Raw genomic sequence first — 7,404 nt, forward strand, 5'->3', positions numbered from 1 at the left:
AGAGCACTGGTGCTAGCACACACCCCGCCTCACCCCTGTGTGTACAAGGAAGGGCTCGGACTCCTGTCCTCCTATGGTCACCCGAGCAGTCATCCCATCATGGAACTGGCGGAGGATGTTAACAAATTTATTGGGACAGCCAAACCTGAGGAGGACATCCCACAACTACTCTCTTTGCACAGTGTCGAATGTTTTGGAGAGGTTGATAAGGGCCATAAACAGGTCCTGATGTTGCTCCCGGCACTTTTCCTGAAGCTGTCGGGCTGGGAAGATCACGTTGATCGTGCTCCTGTTCTTCCTAAATCCACACTGCGATTCAGGCAGCATTGACTCGGTGATGCTGCTGATGAGTCTCTGAAGCATCACCTTAGCCAGGACCTTTCCAGCAACAGAAAGGGGTGGTATGCCCCTACTATTGCCGCAGATGGCCTTGTCACCCTTGTTCTTATAAATGACAATGATGTTTGCATTTCTCCATTGTGGGATGTTCTCATCAGTCCAGGCCTTGGTGATGTACTGGTAGAGGGTGCGCATACACATGTACCCTCCGTTCTTCAGTAACTCAGCAGGGATATTGTCAGTGCCAGGGGACTTGTTCTTAAGGGAATGGACAGCTGATAGAACCTCCTGGAAGGTTGGTGGTAGATTGAGGTCGTGGATAGGAGAAGTTCAGGCAGTTTGTCCAGGATGGTGGGGTCTGTATCAGAGTCCTGATTAAGCAGGGTGTTAAAATGCTCAGCCCACCTCAGCAGAATGGTATTCTGATTCTTCAGAAGTCTTAGACCATCTGCTGTTTTCAGGGGATTAACGCATCGATTTATTGGGCTGCAGATGGTTTTGACAGCATTGTAAAAATTATGCATGTCATTATTATCGGCAAAGGACTGGATTTCATGTGCCTTTTCAGTTCACCACTCATCTTGTATGGCCCGTATTGCCTCTTGCACTTTCCTCCGAGCTGCCTGATGCTGATGGATGAAGGGTTGTCTAAAGTTGCCCGGTGTGCTTTGTGCACGTCCTTAAGCAAGTTGAGGATGGTGTCTGGGTTATTGTCAAACCAGTCTTGGTGGTTCCTGCTCTTATGGCCGATGGATTGTGCTGCTGCCTCATAGAGTGCAGAGCTGATTTAGGTCCACTGTTGTTCCATGGTATTTTCTGAGCTCAGACAAGGTTCCAGCTCCCTTAGTTTCTCAGCTAGGATGTGTCGAAACTCACTTCTTGCTTCTGTGTTTCTCAGGCGGTTGCAATTTAGCCCTTTTTTATTGGGTTTTTGCAGCCGCAAGTGGGGGGAGACGCTCTTTCATCTGGAGCTTGGCCACAATCATACGGTGGTGGTCAGTCCAGCACTCTGCACCTCTCATAGTGCGGGTGATGAGAGCATCCTTGATGTCACTACGTCTCACAATGATGAAGTCAATCATGTGCCAATGTTTAGAGCGAAGGTGCATCCAGAAGGTCTTATATTTTGCTTTCCGCTGGAAGATGGTGTTGGTTATGGTAAGGTTATGCTCAGAGCAAAGAGTAAGTAGCCTCATGCCATTTGCATTCACCTTGCCAATACTATGCCTACCTAGCACTCCACTCCATATCCTGCTGTTCTGTCCCGCCCTAGCGCTGAAGTCCCCAAGCAAAAGGATCTTATCATTCTTAGGGATCTGGCAAAGAGCTTCATCCAATGTCTGATAAAAGCATTCCTTGGCCTCATTCTCAGATGGCAAAGTTGGTGCATAGGCACTGAGAAGCATGGCATAACATTCGTTGCCAGGGGGATACGGAGGGTCATTAGTCTTTCACTAATGCCAGTAGCTGTTTCTGTAAGTCTTGGTAGAAAGGTGTTCTTAATGGCCGAGCCTACTCCATGGAGATGTTGTCCACCTGGGGGGAAACCTTTCCAGAAGAAGGTGTAACCCATCCCTTCCTCTGTTAAAGAGTCTTCATCCAGGAGCCTGGTCTCACTCAGGGCAGCAACGTCGACGTTGTAGCGCCTTGGCTCAGCAGCGATCAAGGCTGTTCTCCGGTGAGGTCTGTCCGAGATGCCATATGAGTCCAGGAGAGTCCTTACATTCCATGTTGCCAGTTTTAGGTTGTATTGTTTCTTATTTCGACCACAGTATTGGAATAACCTGATAGGCGCGGTAACCTATCCAGGTGAGTGATTAAATGGGCAATTTTTAGGCCACCTTTTCAATTGGGGTCAGCAGTGTGGTCCCTAAATAGGGCTGCTCAGTCACACAGGGGTCTGCTGAAAACAGCTGCCACTCAGTCCCAGTTGCTAGCGACCAAATACCCTGTGCTGCTGCTGTGCAGGATTCTGATTAGGAGCTCCCAGTCCATTCGTACCTGCTCCCGTTGCCAGACGCCCCATCGCTGTCAGACTTCAACCATATGCAAGGTCCAGGTATTGTTCACCGTGGTCAGAGGTGGAGACCTGCGCAAGGAAGATTTTAAAGTGCCACAGGGGGTGCGCCATCCCCAGTAGCACTATCTTCACCATGATGAGGTAAATCCCAGTGGCAAGGGTGATCCCCGGACAACTGGTCCCACATCTTGGCTGCAGGCGGCTGCCGGGTCCTTTGTCTGTTAAGGCCCGCCTATTGCCAGCGCATTACTTTTCTGTCAGGGTGTGCTCCCTTAGCCTTGTCTCAATAGACTTACCACAAGGCAGTGGGGCTATTTGCCCATAGCTGGGACAGTGGTTGACGGGCGCCAGGGCGTGTCCACACAGTGCTGGGCCTGCACACGACGTCTCTGGGGCCCACTGCTGTTCTGAGATCCTCTGTAGTTTAGCCTGGGACCGTAAGATACCCAGTTTCCGCGTGTGGCCCCGAGGAGGCACTGCAGGAGTCTTGGTGTTGGAGAGGCTCTGTACTGGCAGGAGGAGGCTTACACACGCGGCTCCTCTTTCCACCCTCTATTGAGAAGGCTAGCCAGCAGCAATAGCTGTAAGCAGAGAGCAGCAAGCAGAGAGCACTGTGCGGCATACAGCATACAGCATGCACTAACTACAGGCACTACTGCCCTACTGCAGTAGACGCTTCACACGCACCCTGTGAGCAAATACTGCCACCTACACACATACCCACAACACACACACACACACACACACACACACACACACACTCACATACACATGCACACACACACACAGACACACTAACACATGCGTGCACACACACCCACATACAGGCACACACACACACACACACACACACACACACACACACACATACACTCTCACACACACACACACTAACACATGCATGCACACACACACGTCCACACACACTAACACACACACACAAACACACATGCACATACACACACACACACTAACACAGACACACATATGCACACACTAACAGACACACACACAAAACACACAGACACATTCTCACACACACACTAACACACACAAACACACGCACTAACGCACTCGCACACACACCCATACAACCTTTCTCACATGCACACTCTCACACACAAACACTAACACACACGCATGCTCACAAATAAATACCCACATACACACACTAACACACATGCACATATACACACACTTACACACTCTCTCACACACACACATTCACACACACACACATACACTGCCATACACACACACACTCTCACACACACGCTAACACACACATATATACATACAGATACACATTCTCACACACACACAAACACACACACAAATACACACACACTTGCACACACACTCGCACTAATACACACGCACAGACACACACGCACACCCCACCTCCCACACACATGCACACCCCCCCCACACACACCCACACATGAACACACACACACAACCACACACACACCCACAACCACACACACACGCACACACACCCACTTTCACCCCCACACACACACTAACACACATACAGACACACTCACACACACATTAACACTTGCACACACACACCCACACTTTCTCACACACACACTCTTAACATACATGCACAAACACACACACACCCACACACGCACGCGCACACACAAATACATACCTACACACACTAACACACATTCTAACACACACACACACACACAAACATACACTCTGACACACATGCACAAACACACACACTAACACACAGACACACACACATGCACATATACACACACAAACACACTCCCACACACACACAAACACACACGCACAAACACACATGCACACACTAAGGCACACACAAACACACACCCATACACACAGATACACACTCTGTCACACACACACACATATACACACACTCCCACGTACACACACACTCCCACGTACACACACACACACACACTCACACTCACACACACACACGCACACACACACACACACACACACACACACACACACACTCACTCACACACACACACACAGGTATGCTTGCACACTCAGTGTTGCATTCTCACAGACTCACACACAATCACAAAGATGTAACACACAGGCTCTCTTGCACACACTTTCTCACGCACACTCACAAGTGTAGAGACTAATGTTAGTGTTAGAAGTGTTAGATCAGTCTTGGTGCAGGTGAAAAGGTCAGCACTTGTCGGAGGCTGGTCCATGTTCGATGTTCTAATTCACACACTCTGTGGTCACTTCATTTATCTAACCAGCCACTCGTGTGGCAGCAACTCAATGTATAAGAGCACGCAGACATGGTCAAGAGTTTCAGTTGTTGTTCTGAAATGTGATCCAATGGGGAAGAAATGTGATCCAAGTGACATTGACCATGGAGTGATTGTTGGTGCCAGACAGGGTGGTTTGAGTATCTCAGAAATTGTTCATCATCTGGGATTTTCACTCACAACAATGTCTAGAGTTTATAGAGAATACTGTGAGGAGCAAAAAACACATTTTTGAGTGACAGTTCTGTGGGCAAAAATGCCTTGTTAATGAGGGAGGAGAAAATAGAATGGCCAGACTGGTTCTAGCTGACAGGAAGGTGACAGTAGCTCAAATAACCTTGCGTTACAACAGTGATCTGCAGAAGGTGATCTGTGAACGCACAACACGTCGATCCTTGACGTCGATGGACCACAGCAGCAGAAATCCACAAGCGTACACTCAATGGATACATGGAAGGTAGCTGATAAAGTGGCCACGAAGTGTATGTTCCATGTTCTAATTCATACATATTCATGCAAATGTACTCTCCCACTAACCTACACTTACACTTAGCAGCTTCCACACAAATTACATCATAAAGTCACATTCTAACGGTAGCAGAAAGGGATTTGAGAGACACAAGTTCTAAAGAGCTTCCACACCAGACACCAGTCATTACTGCTGTCCAGACATGTTATATTCTCAGCACAGTCCCTTGTAAATACATCGAATTACAGAGACGTGGCAGATCTTATCAAGCCCTCAACCAAGCACACACTCCCTCAAATTTAATTCTCCTCTGCAGTTTACAGGGTTATGTTTCAGAAATTAGTTTTTGTCGAGCTGAAGCCTATATGGGTTGGGTTAATAGGCTGTTGGCACTGAAGGTGTGATGACAGTTGCAGGCTGTCCCCACCCAGCATGTCCTCGGACAGTGTTGGTCATAGACGCAAATGACGTTTCACAGTGACAATTAAAACCAAGCTTTTATCTTTACCCCATCACTGGATTCCCTGTGGATTCTGACAGAGTTATTCCGGCTTTATGCTGGGGAAGTGCTTCTCTCCCATGAACCTTTGCCTGGTCACAGACAGGCAAAGTAAGTTAATCCTCCTTGTTTTGTCTTCAAGCTGTTATTGTGATTTATTTAATTATTTATTCTTCTAAACTGATAATTTAGAGCCTTAGAGCACTACAGCACAGTAAAAAGCCCTTCAGTCCATCTGTTATTTTGCCTTGTCCCATCTACCCACACCTGGACCTCAGATCTCCATACCCCTCCCATCTATGTACAAACGTTTGTACTTGTTCATCCTTCTCTTAAATGTTGCAGTGGAACCCCAGTCTATCTCTTCCACTGGCAGCTCCTTCCACATTCACATTGCTCTCTGAGTGAAGGCGGCCCTGCTCAGATTCCTGTTAAATATTTTACCTTTCACCCTTAACCCGTGACCTCTGGTTCTAGTCTCACCTGACCTGTGGAAAAAGCCTGCTTGCATTTACCCCATCTATTCCCCTCATAACCTTGTTTACCTCTATCAAATCTGCCCCCCCCCCTTCTCCTAAGCTCCAGGGAAATTTCTTTTCATTATTGCTATTTTAATAGTTGTGAGGCATCTTCGAATGTCAAGGTCATTGAAAAACGTCGTAGTGACTCGAGTTTCGCACTTGGCAAGGATCTGTTCCCGGACTTATACTTGTCAACAGCTGTCAGGTGTCAGCATAATCCAGTCCTCTTCTGTGTGTTACAAATGAATCTGTTGGATTTGGTTGTAATTCACAAAATCGTTTGGATTCATTTGTAGCTCACAGCAATGCCACACAGCCCAGCACAGGAGCAAGGGTGAAGGGATTTGCTGTGTTGACATACACAGGGTTTACACCGAAAGGGCGAAGTACACACCTCAGTGTGAGCTGGAGAAGAGCCAGTGTCCTCATTTCTTATTGCGAAGAATCCAGATTCACGTTCCACGTTCCTATTTCAGTCTGATAGCCCTGCCCTTCACCTGCTGGCAGGGTTCAGTGTTCAGGCAGGGAGAGCGATCACTGAATGCGGGCTGCTTATGGACATCTATCCTCAGGTTTCAGTTAACCGGAGTCGGTCTGTGAACAGAGGAGCATAGCGGGCCACGGTACCATAACGATTAGCGCGACATTCAAATCCAACACTGTCTGGCTGAAGCTCATACGGCCTTCCCGTGAGCACATGGGTTTCTTCCTACAGTCCAAAGACATTCCAGTTAGTAGGTTAACTGGTCATTGTAAGTTACCTTGTGGTTAGGCTAGGGCTGGATTATTGGGCAAATAGTGGGTTGCTCGGTGGTGGGGCTTGTTCAGGCAGAAAGGTCTGTTCCACGCTGTATCTCTAAATTTAAAAAAAAGAAAAGGAAGAAACGGTTACATCATTCAATCTGATTTTGGCTGATCCGTAACATAACTACACCTTGTCCTTGATTCACAGAACCATTGAGTCCCAGCTCTACAACATGGGAACAGGCCCCTTGACCTACTGAGTCCAGAGCAACTATTAACCAGCCATTTACTTCAACACAGAATGAAAAACATAGAAGATAGAACAGTGGAGAATGGGTTTGAGAGCAAAACTGTCAGCCATGATCGAATGATGAAGTCGACTCATTGGTTGGAATGGCCTCATTCTGCTCCTGTGACTTATAGTCTTCTGGTACAGCACTTTGGCCCACAGTGTTGTGCTGACCTTTTAACCAACTCTAAGGTCAATCTAGCCTTCCCTCCCCCATAGCTCCCTATTTATCTATCAATCATGT

Source organism: Mobula birostris, chromosome 2, assembly GCF_030028105.1.
Source record: "Mobula birostris isolate sMobBir1 chromosome 2, sMobBir1.hap1, whole genome shotgun sequence".
Classification (NCBI taxonomy): domain Eukaryota; kingdom Metazoa; phylum Chordata; class Chondrichthyes; order Myliobatiformes; family Myliobatidae; genus Mobula; species Mobula birostris.